The sequence below is a fragment of the Macaca fascicularis genome, chromosome 7, assembly GCF_037993035.2.
Source record: "Macaca fascicularis isolate 582-1 chromosome 7, T2T-MFA8v1.1".
NCBI lineage: Eukaryota > Metazoa > Chordata > Mammalia > Primates > Cercopithecidae > Macaca > Macaca fascicularis.
The window spans coordinates 17,673,789-17,691,850 of NC_088381.1; the positions used below are offsets into that span (position 1 = coordinate 17,673,789).

An 18,062-nucleotide genomic window follows, 5' to 3' on the forward strand; every position below is an offset into this window, starting at 1 on the left:
TTGTTTTTATTTGCCTCTTAAAGGAAAGGGCTGATGATAAGGCAGCAATGTCTACACTTTTGGCCTTAACTATGCCAAGCTAATTAGAATTCCTTGTAACTAAAATGGTTCCTTTTACTTACTGAAAAGCACTTTAGGGTGTGGTTTATGTGTAATATCAAATAAGGAACAGTTAACGCTTAAAAAATAAAATAGACCAGCCACAGTGGTTCACGCCTATAATCCTAGCACTTTGGGAGGTAGAGGCAGGCAGATCACCTAAGGTCAGGAGTTCCAGACCAGCCTGGTCAATATGGTGAAACCCCATCTCTACTAAGCATACAAAAATTAGCTGGGCATGATGGCACATGCCTGTAGTCCCAGCTACTCAGGAGGCTGAGGCAGGAGAATTGCTTGAACCCGGGAGGCGGAGGTTGCAGTGAGCCAAGATCGCACCACTGCACTCCAGCCTGGCAAAAGAGCGAGACTCCGCCTCAAAAAAAATGATTTTTTTTTTAAAATGGTCTGGCCTGTTCTTAAGTCTTAACAATCTTATTCACTAAGAAGTTTCAAAAACAGGCCAGGCACAGTGGTTCACATCTATAATCCCAGCACTTTGGGAGGTCAAGGTGGGTGGATCGATCATGACGTCAGGAGTTTGAGACCAGCCTAGCTAACATGGTGAAACCCCGTTTCTACCAAAAATACAAAAATTAGCCGGGTGTGGTGGTGCAAAATCCTAGCTACTCGGGAGGCTGAGGCAGGAGAATCCCTTGAACCTGGGAGGTGGAGGTTGCAGTAAGCCGAAATCACACCACTGCACTCCAGCCTGAGCTACAAGAGCAAAACTCTGTCTCAAAAAAAAAAAAAAAAAACCTCTTTGCCGGGAGGGGGAAAAAATACCTCTTGCCCAACAGAATAGGTGTCTTAAGACTACAAAGGGGTCCAAGATACATTAAAAAATGTTAAGAACCCTGCTCTGGAGGGAATAGCTCTGTTGCCCAGGCTGGAGAATAGCTCTGTTGCCCAGGCTGGAGTGCAGTGGCACAATCAGGGTTCACTGTAGCCTCAACTTTCTGGGCTCAAGCAAACCTCCCATCTCAGCTTTCCAAGTAGTTGAACTACAGGTACACATCACCCTAGTCCAAAAATTTTATTTTCTGTAGAGATGAGGTCTCACTATGTTGACCAGGCTGGTCTCAAGCTCCTCAAGCTCATGTAATCCTCCCTCCTCTGCCTCCCAAAGTGCTGGAATTACAGGTGTAAACCACTAGGCCTGGCCGAAAATACTCTTCAAAATATTTATGGGGAAGGCAGAAGGACTGTAACAAAAACAGAATACTGATTCTGTCATTTACTGGCTATGTAATTTAAGTTGGTTTCAATTTTCTCATCTGTAAAATGAGGATAACTACCAGCAAGTTTCATGAGAATTAAAATGATAATATATAAGGTATCTACCATACTGACTCACAAAAGTTGTCTGATATTAGTATCTGATATTAGTATGTGATACTAGTATTGATATTATCTGATATCAGTATCTGATATTAGTATTGTCTGATATTAGTATGCCCTTCTCATTCTCTACATGCTATAGCCTATCATATCAAGATTTTGATACTTAAGATCCAACTTTAAAACTTTTCAACTGTTGGCCGGGCACAGTGGCTCACACCTGTAATACCAGCACTTTGGGAGGCCGAGGCAGGAAGATCATAAGATCAAGACATCGAGACCAGCCTGGCCAACACAGTGAAACCCCGTCTCTATTAAAAATACAAAAATTAGCCAGGCGTGGTGGCATATGCTGCTTGGGAGACTGAAGCAGGAGAATTTCTCGAACCCAGGAGGCAGAGGCCGCAGTGAGCCTAGATCGTGCCACTGCACTCTAGCCTGGTGACAGGGCGAGACTCCATCTCAAAAAAAAAAATAGAAACTTTTCAACTGTTTTCCTACAAAAACTCGGTCTCCTATTAACACTAACCCACTCTGTCCACTCTAAAATCCACTGCATCCTAGCATTTACATTTCATGCGTATTTTGTCGTTGTTGTTGTTGTCGAGCCAGCTTGGGCTCTTGTCATCCAGGCTGGAGTGCAGTGGCTCGATCTCGGCTCACTGCAATCTCCACCTCCTGGGCTCAAGCCATCCTCCCACCTCAGCCTCCCAAGTAGTTGGGACTACAGGTGCACATCACCATGCTTAGCTAATTTTTGTACTTTCTGTAGAGACAGGATTTTGCCATGTTGTCCATGCTGATCTCAAACTCCTGAGCTCAAGCAATCCGCCTGCCTAGGCCTCCCAAAGTGCTGGGATTACAGGTGTGAGCCACCAAGCCTAGCCTATTTAATGTGAATTTGTAGGCTGACATATAAAATCCCCTAGCCAGTTTTTTTGTTTGTTTGTTTTGTTTTGTTTTGTCGAGATGGAGTTTGCTCTTGTTGCCCAGGCTGGAGTGCAGTGGTGTGATCTCGGCTCACTGCAACCGCCGCCTCCCAGGTTTAAGCGATTCTCCTGCCTCAGCCTCCTGACTAGCTGGGATTACAGGTGTGTGCCACCACGCCCAGCTAATTTTTTGTATTTTTGGTAGAGACAGAGTTTCATCATGTTGGCCAGGCTGTTTTCGAACTCCTGACCTCAGGTGATCCACCCGCCTCAGTCTCCCAAAGTGCAGGGATTACAGGCATGAGCCACCGCACCCAGCCAACAAACTTTCATTAAGTGAACTTCTAATACCACAGCTTATAATTTGTTTTGTTTTGTTTCTAGAGACAGGGTCTCGCTCTCCGCCCAGGCTTGAGTGCACTGGCACAATCATAGCTCACAAGGGACTCAAGTGATCCTCTTGCCTCCTGAGTAACGGACTACAGGCTTGAGACACCATACCCAGCATCATAGCTCTTGATTTGTTGCTTTGGCTTAATCACATTTCCACGTTGATGTACTCAATATGTTTTTATTAGTCATAAACTTTTCTAATCACATTTGTGCTCACTACAATTATTTCCTATCACAATTTACAGACTTTCAAAAATTGATTCAGTTTCTACTGAAATAAAATGTAGAGGAAAAGAACACAGTAAACAAAAACGATGGAATTTAATCCCTTAAAAACAAAATTCATTTTAAAGTCTAGAAGGTATGCAACTTTTACCACACATAATGATTTCAAATTGTTTTACAGGAGGAGCAGCTTGGAAATTTCAAACATAAAATGCAACTGCAACAGAATATTATTAGGCATTAAAAGCGAATGAGGCCATGTGCGGTGGCTCATGCCTGTAATCCCAGCACTCTGGGAGGCCAAGGCAGGCCGATCACTTGAGGTCAGGAGTTCGAGACAGGTCTGGTCAACATGGTGAAACCACGTCTCTTCTAAAAATACAAAAATTGGCCGGGTGTGGTGGTGGCCGCCTGTAATCCCAGCTACTCGGCTGACGCACGAGAAGCGCTTGAACCTGGGAGGCAGAGGTTGCAGTGAGTCGGGACCGCCCCATCGCACTTCAGCCTGGGCGACAGAGTGAGACTCATTCTCAAAAAAAAAAAAAAAAAGAATTAAGTCCCGATATATGCTACAACATGGATGAACCCTGAAAACACCATGTTAAGTGAAACAAACCAGGCAAAGAAAGATACATGTTGTATGTTTCTTTTTTTAGGCAATCTAGGCAGAAAATATATTAGTGGTTACCTGAGGCTGGAGAGAGAGGGAATGGGGAGTGACTGCTAAATGGCTTCCAGAGATTCTTTTTTAGGGTGATTAAAATAGTGGTTGATAGCTACAGAACTTAATAAATATAGTTTTAGAAAATCACTGAATTATACACTTTAGAAACCTGAATCTTTTGGTATTTGAATCATATTTCAATAAAGCTATTATTTAATTTAAATTGCCAGTGAAAAGCCACAATAATTTTGTGAAGGAAATAATGAAAGTCACTGACTGGAAAACTAACCTGTGACGTTAGCCAGGTCAACCTCCAAATTCCTTCCCCCATTTCTAACAAGTACATCAAACTAGAGACAGTGTGTGAATCAAAGAATTCCAGGCACAGTTGGCTGTTAACTAGAATAGTAAGTGGCTTCCTAGGCTCTGTCACTCCTAAACTGTAGGGGGCTTCCAGCCTCGGAGATTACGGAAGTAGTACTTTTCATTAGCAAGCTCAAAAAGAAGTGTCAAAATAGGATGACACTTTCCTAGTCGCTCTGCAAAAACCTAAAAAACCAGAAGGGGTGTCATCTAGACACTCCTAAGTCTATGCAGGTGTCAGCCTGCCCTAACCCAACACCAGCCAGCAGCGTGCACCATTCAACCACATCTTAACTTGCCCCTTACAAATTGACACTTACACTAACAAGTCCTTAGATCTCATTTGTTTAAAATGACAGATATACAACCCTCACGGGGTTCCCACTCAAGGCCTTCCAGCCTCCGCCCTGCCCCTGCCCACCCCCAAACCTACACACGTGTTAGCCCGACACCGCCCCACCGGGTCCCACGTGCACCTGGTCTAACACACTCCCCACGTGTGGGCGCCCCACGGGCTTCCTCAGGTAGCTGAGGTCACCGCATGACCCCCGGTCTCCAGAGATATGAGACGGGAAGGACGAGGCCCTAGTCACCGAGGTCCCAACCCTGCGGGGAGTGTCCACACCCATCCTCCATACTAACCCCAACAAATGCAAGGGCCGGGGGCGACGGCCCCTTTAAGACGCGGCCCAGTTGTCGCCCGCAGAGAGGGGCGCAACAAGACCTACACAACCCCCTCTCCGTTCGCCCGCCCACGTCTAGTCGCCTCACCTCGGGCCGCCTGGCCCCGCCGCCGCGACGGCGGCGGAGGGGGGGCGGGGTGCGGGCGGGGTCCGGAGGGGGGGGTCGCCCCGCCGACGGTGGAGCCGCGGTTCGCTCTCTGAGGCCGTGGGACGGTGACTGCGTTGGGCGTGGACGCTCCTAGCTCGCTCCCTCCGCGGCTCCTGGGACCCCAAGATGGCGGCGGCGCTGAGGCGGCTGCGGGCGCTGGGCCGGCGGCGGCGGCGGCCACTTTCACTCACTGAGAGGAGCGGAGCAGGGACACGGGGAGCCATGGCGGGGGGGAGGAGAGGCGCCATAGCCAGGCCAGAACAATCGAGCCGCTACACGGGTGGCTTACCCCCGCCCCGCCCACACTCACTGCTCGTCGCCTGCCCGTGGCCACCCGCAGTGCCGCTGCCGTCGGCCTCGCGCAGCTCGCACCCCGCCGCTGCCACCTGACGCCCCGTGCGAACCGGGGTTCGAGGGGAGACCCTGATCCATGCCATCTGAGTACAGATTGGTCGGGGCTGGGACTGGCGAAGATTGCCGAAAGGCGGCGGGGAGGAGGAGGAGGATGTCATCGCTACAGTGAGCAAGCAGATCTCGCGGGAGGAAATGTCGCGAGAGCTTTTCAGGCCCGCAACCGCCGAAGCAAGGTTACTTTTTCCGGAAGTAACGTCAATCGAAACCGCCCGGGATCCTGGGATATTTGTTCCCGCAGGCTAGAGGTGGGAAGGTGCAGCCGAATTGATAGATCTCTTGAGGGGAAGGAGAAGCTCATAGCTGGTATTTTATTACCAGTTTCTGACCCCTTTGGATGGGGTTGTAGATTGTCGGGGAAGTGCCGGGAAGTTCGACTACCATACAGTGATTAGTTTGGGGCTCCCATTTAGACTCTGGGACCAAGAGCCCTAGAGGTTAGGTAAGACAGCATAGTTAGATAAGATGTCTATGTGAAGGTTGTAGGATACAAGGACTTGGGAACACGCAGACCTGTTATCGGAAATGCCAGCCTGTTCTCACATCCATACAGTGTGCCTTTGAAAAGTGAATAATTACTTTTACCTGTGCCAACTCTACAATTTGAGTCCACTGCCACCCACATTTACTAAACTTGGGGTCTCGCTATGTTGCCCAGTCTAGTGGGCTGGTCCCAGTCTCCTGGCCTGTAGTGATCCTCCTGCCTGGAAGGATCACCTCAGGCCAAACGTCTTAGAGCAGCCCATTAGACTGGTCAACATAGCAAGACCCCGTCTCTACGAAAGAGAAAACGTAATACACGTAATCGACCCAACCACCAGGATGTGTGGTGAGAATTGCCTAGTGTAAGGCCTAGGTGTAGATAAGAGTTAGAACTTTCTAAAAGTTAAATGTGCTGTTATTTCAGTTCCTTTGGGTGTCATTGTTTAATCCATTTCAATCTGGCCCTTAGCATTTAACCGAAAAGTACTTTATTACGGTCATCAAGTAGCCTTCTTGTGCTGAGTTAACTGACCTTTAAAAAGTTAAATTTGTGGCCGGGCGCGGTGCCACACGCCTGTCATCCCAGCACTTTGGGAGGTCAGGCAGGCGGATCACCTGAGGTCGGGAGTTCGGGCCAGCCTGACCAACATGGTGAAACCCCAGCTCTACTAAAAATACAAAATTAGCCAGGCGTGGTGTCGCATGCCTGAAATTCCAGCCAGTTGGGAAGCTGAGGCAGGAGAATCGCTTGAACTCTGGAGGCAGAGGTTGCGGTGAGCCGAGATCGCGCCATTGCACTCCAGCCTGGGCAACAAGAGCGAAATTCCGTCTCAAAAGGAAAAAAAAAAAGTTATATTTGCAAGCCGGGCGCGGTGGCTGTAATCCCAGCACTTTGGGAGGCCGAGGCGGGTGGATCCACTTGAGGTCAGGAGTTCAAGACCAGCCTGGCCAACATGGCGAAAACCCATCTCTACTTAAAAGAAAAAAAAAAAGAAATTAGCCAGGCGTGGTGGCGGTCACCTGTAATACTAGCTACTCGGGAGTCTGAAGCAGGAGAATCTCTTGAACCTGGGAGGCAGGGGTTGCAGTGAGCCGAGACTGAGCCACTGTACTCCAGCCTGGGACAGAGCGAGACTCTGTCTCAAGGACAAAAAAAGAAAAAAAAAAACACCTTAAATTTGCTTAAATGCATGGCCAGGCACGGTGGCTCACACCTTTGTAATCCCGGCACTTTGGGAGGCCGAGGTGGGCAGATCACGAGGTCAGGAGTTCGAGACCAGCCTGACCAACCTTGAAACCCCATCTCTACCAAAAATACAAAAATTAGCTGGGCATGATGGTGTGCGCCTGTAATCCACCCAGCTACTCCGGAGGCAGGGGAATCGCTTGAACCCAGGAGGTGGAGGTTGCCGTGAGCCGAGATCTAGCCATTGCACTCCAGCCTGGGCGACAGAGCAAGACTCTGTCTTTAAAAAAAAAAAAAAAGTGCTTAAAGGCAAAAGTACAATATATAGTTGGCCCTTATATCTGCGGGTTCAGTATCCATGGATTCAACCAACAGCAGATCAAAAATACTCAAAAAAAAGGCCGGGCGCAGTGGCTCACACCTGTAATCCCAGCACTTTGGGAGGCCAAGATGGGGTAGATCTTGAGGTCAGGAGATCGAGACCATTTTGGCTAACACGGTGAAACCCCGTCTCTACTAAAAATACAAAAAATTTGCCAGGCCTGTAATCCCCAGCACTTTAAGAGGCTGAGCTGTAGTGTCGTTTGAAGCCAGGAGTTAGAGATCAGCTTGGGCGACAAAAGAAGACCCCATTTCTACCAAATATTCAAAAAATAAATAATAACTCATTTCAGAATACACTATAATTATTTGCATAACATTTGCATTGTATTGATATTATAAGTAATCTAGAGATTATCTAAAGTGTATGGGAGGATGTGTAGGTGATATGCAAATGCTACACCACTTTGTCACACACACCTGTAATCCCAGCACTTTGGGAAGCTGAGGCAGGCAGATCACGAGGTCAGGAGATCGAGACCATCCTGTTTATCACCGTGACACCCCGTCTCTACTAAAAAAGTATGAAAATATTAGCCGGGCGTGGTGGCGGGTGCCTGTAGTCCCAGCTCCTTGGGAGGCTGAGGCAGGAGAATGGCGTGAACCCGGGAGGTGGAGCTTGCAGTGAGCCGAGATCAGGCCACTGAACTCCAGCCTGGGCGACAGAGCCAGACTCTGTCTCAAAAAATAATAATAATTAAAAAAAAAAAAAAAAGTTTTAGCCAGGAACTAATGCGATTGATTTCTTACATGAGGAGAATGGAAGAAGGGAAGGAATGGGAATTATGTAGCAGGATTGAGGCAGCAATGGCAAAGTTTCCAGCCTGGGTAACAAGAGCAAACTCTGTTTCAAAAAAAAAAAAAAAAACTAGAAACCACAGAAAGCAACCTGAAAGAACTCCTAATGGCCAAGGCAACAAAGTAAATCATAATAGCATTGGATCATGAACCATAGATGAACCATATATATTAATTTTAATATTCATTCTGATATAAGTAAATATCTGATATAAATACCAATATAAATAAATTAGAAGAAAAGAATGCTCTTTCTTAGAGTAGAATTTAGTTAGTAAATGTGGAAGGAAAGAGGGATAACAAAACTCACCATTAGACAAACACTACAGTAATCACTGCTGCAGACAAGATCCACTAAGGGATGCTAAAATAGTGGTTAAAAATTTGTGGTGAAACAGGATTTGCATAGATTCAAAGCGTCTCACCCAAGATACATTTTAGCACAAAGGGAAAGACAGTAACTTTATAGTGGTGAAACTCAGCAGAAACCACCTTAACCAACCAATCAAGGTAAACAAGTAATAAGATATGTTTACATCCTGAACCCCTTAATATTCTGCATTGAGAAAGACCCAACATAATTTCTGTGGTATTCTTACCAAATATTCATAACCACATTCCATTCATGAAAAAAACACCACACTATTTCAAATTCAGGGACTTATACCACAAAATAATTGATCAATACTCTTCGAAACCATCAAGGTCATGAAAGACAAGGAAAGACCAAGGACCCTCAGAGACCTACAGACTAAGGAGAAATAACAAGTAAATGCAACATGGAGTCCTAGGAGGGAACCTGGAACAGAAACTGGACATCAGTAGAAAAACTGATGACACTTGTATAAGTTTTTTAACGTGGTTCGTAGTATTGTATCAATGCTTACTTCCTCGTTTTAGAAACGAGGTTAGGTTAGGGTTAGGTATTATTGACTGGGCACAGTGGCTCACACCTGTAATCCCAGAACTTTGGGAGGCTGAGGCGGGTGGATCACCTGAGGTTGGGAGTTCAAGACCACCCTGACCAACATGGAGAAACCCCGTTTCTACTAAAAATACAAAATTAGCCAGGCGTGGTGGCGCATGCCTGTAATCCCAGCTACTCAAGAGGCTGAGGCAGGAGAATCACTTGAACCCGGGAGTCAGAGGTTGCGGTGAACTGAGATCAAGCCATTGCACTCCAGCCTGGGCATAAAGAGTGAAACTCCATGTCAAAAAAAAAAAAAAAAAGAAAGAAAGAAATTGTACTGTTGTGGCCAGGTGCGGTGGCTCATGCTTATAATCCTAGCACTTTGGGAGGCCACGGTCGGTGGATCTTGGTCAGGAGTTCGAGACCAGCCTGGCCAACGTGATGAAACCCCGTCTCTACTAAAAATACAAAAAATGAGCCAGCCCTGGTGGCACATGCCTGTAATGCCAGCTACTTGGGAGGCTGAGGCAGGAGAATCACTTGAACCCAGGAGGTGGAGGTTGCAGTGAGCCGAGATCCACACCACTGCACTACAGCCTGGGTGACAGAGCAAGACTCTGTCAAAAAAAAACAAAAAGAAAAGAAAAGGAAAAGAAAAAGAAAAAGAAAAAAAAGGAACAAAGGAAAAGCTTAAACTGTTAAACTGAGAATTTCAATCATTTTTCAAGCACACAATGAATATTAACAATGACGGTCTTAAAAAAAAAAGGGGGGGGGCCAGGCGCGGTGGCTCACACCTGTAATCCCAGCACTTTGGGAGGCCAAGGCGGGTGGATCACCTGAGGTCAGGAGTTCAAGACCAGCCTGGCCAAGATAGTGAAACCCCGTCTCTACTAAAAATACAAAAATTAGTTGGGTGCGGTGGTGTGCACCTGTAATCCCAGCTGCTTGGGAGGCTGAAGCAGTAGAATCCCTTGAACCCAGGAGGTGGAGGTTGTAATGAGCTGAGACCACGCCATTGCACTCCAGCCTGGGTGACAGAGGGAGACTCCATCTCAAAAAAAAAAAAAAAAGTTTATCAGATGTAACAGAGATGGCAACAATATGAACAATAATAACCATAAGGCTGTGCCCACCAACCACCAATTCCACTGAGCAAATAGTTATCACCATCCTCATTGTTATCTGAGATTCCAGGGAAAACAGGCGGGTGAAGAACAAGTGCATTCAGCTGGGAATAAACGGGATGCATATGCATTTTTTTTTTTTTTTTTTGAGATGGAGTCTTGCTCTGTTGCCCAGGCTGGAGTGCAGTGGCATGATCTCAGCTCACTGCAAGCTCCACCTCCCGGGTTCACGCCATTCTCCTGCCTCTGCCTCCCGAGTAGCTGGGACTACAGGCGCCGCCACCGCACCCAGCTAATTTTTTTGTATTTTTAGTAGAGACGGGGTTTCACCGTGTTAGCCAGGATGGTCTTGATCTCCTGACCTCATGATCCGCCCACCTAGGCCTCCCAGAGTGCTGGGATTACAGGCGTGAGCCACCATGCCCGGCTACACATGCATTTTAAGCATTAAAGCAAGGGACAGAAACTGGTCTTTGTCTATAACTGGCCTTCACATGTGTGATTTTTGTTTCGAGTTTTTTTTTTCTTGAAAACTAGGACAATGTAGCGATGCTTGTGCAACAGCTAAATGGAAGTGAACCACAGCTTCACCCTTTAGGCACAGTCTACCTGCCCACATCTTTCCTGCTCACCTGAGTCCCAACTCACTGACACTGTTTCAAATGTCTGCAGAATTTTCAGTTTGCAGTTACTACAATAAAAGATTCGTTTTGGGCTGGGCATAGTGGCTCATGCCTGTAATCCCAGGACTTTTGGATGCCAAGGCAGGTGGATCACCTGAGGTCGGGAGTTCGAGACCAGCCTGACCAACATGGAGAAACCCCATCTCTACTAAAAATACAAAATTAGCCAGGCATGATGGTGCATGCCTGTAATCCCGGTTACTCGGGAGGCTGAGGCAGACGAATCGCTTGAACCCAAGAGGCAGAGATTGTGGTGAGCCGAGATCATGCCATTGTAGTCCAACCTGGGCAATAGGGCGAGACTCCGTCTCAAAAAAAAAAAAAGAAAAAAAAAGAATTGGTTTAGGCTGGGTGCAGTGGCTCGTGCCTATAATCCCAGCAATTTGAGAGGGTAATGTGGGCAAATGGCTTCTGTCCAGAAGTTTGGGAGCAGTGAGGGCAACATGGCAAAATCTCACCTCTACAAAAAAATACAAAAATTAGCCAGGAGTGTAGCACATGCCTGTAGTCCCAACTACTCAAGAAGCTGAGGTAGGAGGATTACTTGAGCCCAAGAGATAGAGGCTCCAGCATGAGCTGACATTGTGCTACTGCACTCCAGTCTAGGCAACAGAGCAAGACCTCCTCAAAAAATAATTTTAAAAAAAGGACAGGCGCAATAGCTCATGCCTGTAATCCCAGAACTTTGGGAGCCTGAGGCAGGCAGATCACCTGAGGTCCAGAGTTTGAGACCAGCCTGGCCAACCTGGTCTGTGCTAAAAATACAAAAATTAGCCAGGTGTGGTGGCGCACACCTGTAGTCCCAGCTACTCAGACAGCTGAAGCAGGAGAATCACCTGAACGTGGGAGGCAGAGATTGCAGTGAGTCAAGATTGAACCACTGTACTCCAGACTGAGTGAGAGACTGAGACTCCATCTTAAAAAAAAAAAAAGGAGGAGGGCGGGAGGGAGGGAGGGGCAGGGAAGGGAAGGAAAAAAAGACAGTTGTATGCAAATCTTTTGCCCATTTTTACAATTGATTTTTCTTTTTTTTATTTTTTTATTTTTTTTTTTTTTTATTTTATTTTTTTTTTTGAGACGGAGTCTCGCTCTGTAGCCCAGGCTGGAGTGCAGTGGCCGGATCTCAGCTCACTGCAAGCTCCGCCTCCCGGGTTCACGCCATTCTCCTGCCTCAGCCTCCTGAGTAGCTGGGACTACAGGCGCCCGCCACCTCGCCCGGCTAGTTTTTTGTATTTTTTAGTAGAGACGGGGTTTCACCGTGTTATCCAGGACGGTCTCGATCTCCTGACCTCGTGATCCGCCCGTCTCGGCCTCCCTAAGTGCTGGGATTACAGGCTTGAGCCACCGCGCCCGGCCAATTGATTTTTCTTTTTAAGTTGTAATTGTTCTTTACATGTTCAAGATACAAGTTCTTTTTCAGAACTCTGATTTCCAAATATTTTCTCTCATCTATAGGTTGTTTTTTTACTTTCTTGATGGGGTCCTCTGCAATAGAAAAGGTAATTTTTTTGTTTGTTTTTGAGATGGATTTTCGCTCTCGTCACCCAGGCTGGAGTGCAATGGTGCAATCTCGGCTCACTGTAACCTCTGCCTCCTGGGTTCAAGTGATTCTCCTGCCTCAGCCTCCCAAGTAGCTGCTGGGATTACAGGCGTGAGCCCCAGTGCCTGGCCAGAAAAGTTAATTTTGATGTTCACTTTACCTACTTTAGCTTTGATCACTCATGCTTTTGATGTCATATATAAGAATTAATAGCCGTCCAGGTGCAGTGGCTCATGCCTGTAATCCCACCACTTTGGGAGGCCAATGCAAGAGGATCAAGTGAGCCCAGGAAGAGAGCAACCTGGGCAACATAGTGAGATCCCTTCTCTACAAAAAATAGAAATATTAGTTGGGCATGGTGGCATGCACCTGTAGTCTCAGCTCCTTGGGAGGCCGGAACTAAAAATACAATTTTTTTTTTTTTACAGCTAAAAATAAAAATGTGAGCCTAGGAGGACAAGACTTCAGTGAGCTTTGACCACAGCCCTGCACTCCAGACTGGGTGACTGAGTGAAAACCTGTCTCAAAGAAAAAAATAATGTATTGCCAAATCTATGATTGTAAAGATTTACTTGTATTTTTCTACGAATTTTCTGGGTTTTGCTCTGACATCTAGGTCTATGTCCAATTTTTAGTTAATCTCTGTATATGGAGTGAGGTAAGACTCCAACTTCATTCTTTTGCATATGAATATCCAGCACCATTTGTTAAAAAATGATTCTTTTATAGAAGATATTTACAACTAAAAAATAAAAATATAAATTTTTATTTTTTCATTAAATGGTCTTGCCACTCTTATTAAAAATCAAACATAGAGACATGATTTTATTCCCTCCTTTGAGTACTTTTCCTTCTTTTGAGTACTCCTATTATGTATTTTGTTGTATGCTCAATGGTGTCCAATGAGTCTCTGAGGCTCTGTTCATTTTTCTTGCATTCACTTTTCTGTCTGTTCCCTGGATTGCGTAAAATATGTCAACCTATTTTCATGACAGCAAATTCGTTCTTCTGATAATTCAGATCAAAAATTGAGTCCTACTAGTGACTTTTTCATTTCAGTTACTGTGTTTTTCAACATCAGAATTCCTTTTTTCTGTTTTTTTGTTTTGTTTTGTTTTTGAGACAGGATCTCACTCTGTCATTCAAGCTGGAGTACAATGGTACAATCACAGCTCACTGAATCCTTGACGTTCTGGACTCAAGTGATCCTCCCACCTCAGCCTCCCAAGTAGCTGGGACAAGGAACATACACCACCACGCCCAGCTAGTTTTTGTATTTACGTTTTACCATGTTGTCCAGACTGGTCTCAAACTCTTGGGCTCAAGAGATCCACCTGCCTCCCAAGTGCTGGGATTATAGGTGTGAGCCACTGAGCCCAGCCAACATCAGAATTTCTATGGAGTTCTTTTTTAGAATGTCTTCAGTTTGGTGCGATGGCTCACGCCTGTAATCCCAGCACTTTGGGAGGCTGAGGCAGGCATAGCACCTGAGGTCAGGAGTTCAAGACCAGCCTGGCCAACATGGTGAAATCCCGTCTCCACCAAAAATACAAAAATTAGCCAGGCATGATGGCAGGCACCTATAATCCCAGCTATTCAGGACGCTGAAGCAGGACAATCACTGGAACCTGGGAGGCAGAGGTTGTAGTGATCGGAAATCATGCCACTGCACTTCAGCCTGGGCAACAGAGCGAGACTCCACCTCAAAAAAAAAAAATTTTTGGCCAGGCGCAGTGGCTCACGCCTGTAATCGCAGCACTTTGGGAGGCCGAGGCAGGCAGATCACAAGGTCAGGAGATCGAGACCATCCTGGCTAACATGGTGAAACCCCGTCTCTACTAAAAAATACAAAAAATTAGCCGGGTGTGGTGGCGGGTGCCTGTAGTCCCAGCTACCCAGGAGGCTGAGGCAGGAGAATGGCTTGAACCTGGGAGGCGGAGCTTGCAGTGAGCCGAGATAGCACCACTGCACTCCAGCCTGGGCTGACTCTGTCTCAAAAAAACAAAAAGAATTTTTATGTCTTCATTGATATAATCTCTACTTCATTTGACATTGTTATCCATGTTTTCCTTTAGTTCTTTGTTTTCCTTTAGTTCTTTGAAAGTATTCCTTCACAAACCATGTTTTCCTTTAGTTCTTTGAAAGTATTATAATGGGCCGGGCGCGGTGGCTCAAGCCTGTAATCCCAGCACTTTGGGAGGCCGAGATGGGCGGATCACGAGGTCAGGAGATTGAGACTATCCTGGCTAACATAGTGAAACCCCGTCTCTACTAAAAAATACAAAAAACTAGCCGGGCGCGGTGGCGGGCGCCTGTAGTCCCAGCTACTCAGGAGGCTGAGGCAGGAGAATGGCGTGAACCCGGGAGGCGGAGCTTGCAGTGAGCTGAGATCCGGCCACTGCACTCCAGCCTGGGCGGCAGAGTGAGACTCTGTCTCAAAAAAAAAAAAAAAAAAAAAAAAAGAAAGTATTATAATGGGTACCATGAAACCTTTCAAATGGAACATCTGTTTGCAGTTGCAGGCAGTGTATGTTTCCTGCTTTTTTCCAGTGTATGGATCATAGTTCGCTGTTTTTTTATAAGTATCATAATTTGTTTATGGGAAACTGACATATTTAAAATATTAGGCCAGGTACAGTGGCACCCACCTGTAATCCCAGAACTTTGGGAAGCTGAGGCGAGCAAATTGCTTGAGCTCTGGAGCTCAAGACCAGTTTGGGCAACATGGTGAAACCCCATCTCTATGAAAAATATAAAAATTAGCCAGGCATTTGGCCGGGCGTGGTGGCTCAAGCCTGTAATCCCAGCACTTTGGGAGGCCGAGACGGGTGGATCACGAGGTCAGGAGATCGAGACCATCCTGGCTAACACGGTGAAACCCCGTCTCTACTAAAAAATACAAAAAACTAGCCGGGCGAGGTGGCGGGCGCCTGTAGTCCCAGCTACTTGGGAGGCTGAGGCAGGAGAATGGCGTGAACCCGGGAGGCAGAGCTTGCAGTGAGCTGAGATCTCGCCACTGTACTCCAGCCTGGGCGACAGAGCGAGACTCCGTCTCAAAAAAAAAAAAAAAAAAAAAAATTAGCCGGGCATGGTGGTGCATGCCTGTAGTCTCAGCTTCTTGGGAGGCTGAGGCAGGAGGATTGCTTGAGCCCAGGAGATCAAGGCTGCAATGAGCCATGATCATGCCTTTGCACTCCAGCCTGGCCCACAGAGTGAGACCCTGTCAAAGTAAATAAATAATAAATAAGTAATATAGTAACTATGGGTACTGATCTGCTATTAAAGGGTTGGTCCTGTTATTTGATTGTTTGTTTAGTGACTAGGTGGAATGCTTCAGTGCAACCTGTTCCCTACTCGTAACAGTTCTTTTTTTTTTTTTTTTTTTGAAACAGAGTCTCACTCTGTTGCCCAGGCTGGAGTGTAGTGCTGCCATCTTGCCTCACTGCAACCTCTGCTTCCCAGTTCAAGCGATTCTCCTGCCTCAGCCTCCCAAGTAGCTGGGATTACAGGCACACACCACCATGCCTAGCTAATTTTTGTATTTTTAGTAAAGACGGGGTTCGCCATGTTGGCCAGGCTGGCCTTGAACTCCTGACCTCAGGTGATCTGCCCGCATCAGCCTCCCAAAGTGCTGGGATTACAGGCGTGAGCCACTGCGCCCAGCTTCGTACTCCCAACAGTTCTAAGCCTCTGATGTTGGTCACTCAGGACCATCCCACAATCTGGGATGACAGATTTTGGCAGGGATCTTTTTGACAGTGTCTTTTCCCTGAACACATCTAGTTATTAAATTCCATTCACCACTGATTGCTCTGTTCCTTTCAATGATGCCCTTGGTCACAAATTGCTTCACAGAATAATCCAATCGAATTCAGGCTCCTTTAAGGAGATGGTTGTCAAGGTCAATTTTTAAGATTTGAGATTTGTGGCCGGGCGCGGTGGCTCAAGCCTGTAATCCCAGCACTTTGGGAGGCCGAGACGGGCGGATCACGAGGTCAGGAGATCGAGACCATCCTGGCTAACACGGTGAAACCCCGTCTCTACTAAAAAATACAAAAAACTAGCCGGGCGAGGTGGCTGGCGTCTGTAGTCCCAGCTACTCGGGAGGCTGAGGCAGGAGAATGGCGTGAACCCGGGAGGCGGAGCTTGCATTGAGCTGAGATCCGGCCACTGCACTCCAGCCTGGGCGGCAGAGCGAGACTCCGTCTCAAAAAAAAAAAAAAAAAAAAAAAAAGATTTGAGATTTGTTCAGTCCCAAGGCAAGTTTCTCACAAATGTCCACCTTTCCAGTTCTCTTGGGCACACTAGCCAACCCACATTTTAGTCTATATATCCAATGACTCCTCCCAATTGCCTCGTCACAACTTCCACTATTTTTGAGAGAACGCTTAGGCTCAAATTCTCCCACACTCTGTTGCAAATTAAGTCAGTTCTTCTGGGAAGAGATTAGGAGCTACTTGCTTTTTTTTTTTTTTTTTTCATTTCTTTTAGGAGATACTTGCTTTAAAACCTGCTTCCCCTGCCAGGCAAAATCTCTAGGCCAAGTCTTTGGAGTGTGGGACAGACAATGCCATAATTCTCTCCAAATGATCTTTCTGCCTAGGAGCTGAGAGCTCAGTGGATGTGGTGGAGAAGCCACAGGTGTTGGTTTGCCTCGGTGTGGAACCACCACCTTCAGAGCTACTCCTAGAGCAATGAATGGCTCAGTGTTCTCAGCACAGCCACACCCAAGGTACAGCCTCTGTCCCACAGCAGGGGCTAGGCAGCAGAAAGGATCCTGGCACATTTGCCCAGAATTTGGTGTCAGCAACAGGTAGCTGGGAGCTGGATGAGAACTGCTGACATCCTGCCCTTACCAGGAAGATGGCTCTCCAACTGGAAGCTGGGGAGAGAGGAAGGCCCGTGCTCTTGGCTGCACCACCCTGGAGTGGAGTCTCCACCTGGCTGAACTGGAAGGAGAGAGGAGGGGAGTGAATCCTGGTTCAGATACCACACTGTTCAATAGTGGAAGTGGAGCATCATAAAGGTCTTCATCCTCACTGCCTTCACACTGAGTAGGCTGAGGAGGAGGAGGAAGAGAAGGGTCTTACTGTCTCAGTGGCGGCAGACCTGAAGAAAATTCGTAGAAGGATACGTGGATCTGTGCAGATCAAACCTGTGTTGGTCTCAACTATATTAAAAAAAAATTATATTTTCATATAATAGAAACAAGCAATTGAAAGTTAAAATATTGAAAATACAATTTATAATAACAAAAATGCCATGAAAGACTTTGGTTTGGATGTTTCTCCCTACTAAATCTCATGTTGAAATGTGAGTTCCGGGGCCGGGCACGGTGGCTCATGCCTGTAATCCCAGCACTTTAGGAGGCCGAGGAAGACGGAACACGAGGTCGGGAGTTTGAGACCAGCTTGGCCAAGATGGTGAAACCCCATCTCTACTAAAAATACAAAAATTAGCTGGGTGTGGTGGCGGGCGCCTGTAATCCCAGCTACTTGGAAAGTTGAGGCAGGAGAATTGTTTGAACCCAGGAGTTGGAGGTTAGTTGGAGGTTGCAATGAGCCAAGATCGCGCCACTGCACTTCATCCAGCCTGGCAACAGAGCAAGACTCTATCTCAAAAAAAATAAGAAAAAAGAAAAAAAGAAAAAGAAAAAAAGAAAAAGAAAAAGAAATGTGAGTCCCCATGTTGGAGATGGGGC

General features: G+C 46.6%; 1 protein-coding gene across 4 annotated transcripts in view; it reads right to left on the reverse strand.

Moving 5' to 3' along the window:
• INO80 (INO80 complex ATPase subunit) overlaps positions 1-5,034 on the reverse strand; it is a 140,096-nt gene extending 135,062 nt beyond the window's left edge. For all 4 annotated transcript variants that reach the window (XR_012414800.1, XM_005559231.5, XM_005559230.5 and 1 more), the window contains exon 1: positions 4,783-5,034. The gene's annotated coding sequence lies outside the window, so the exon portion shown is untranslated. The remainder of the gene's footprint in view (positions 1-4,782) is intronic.
• Positions 5,035-18,062: the final 13,028 nt, after the last annotated feature.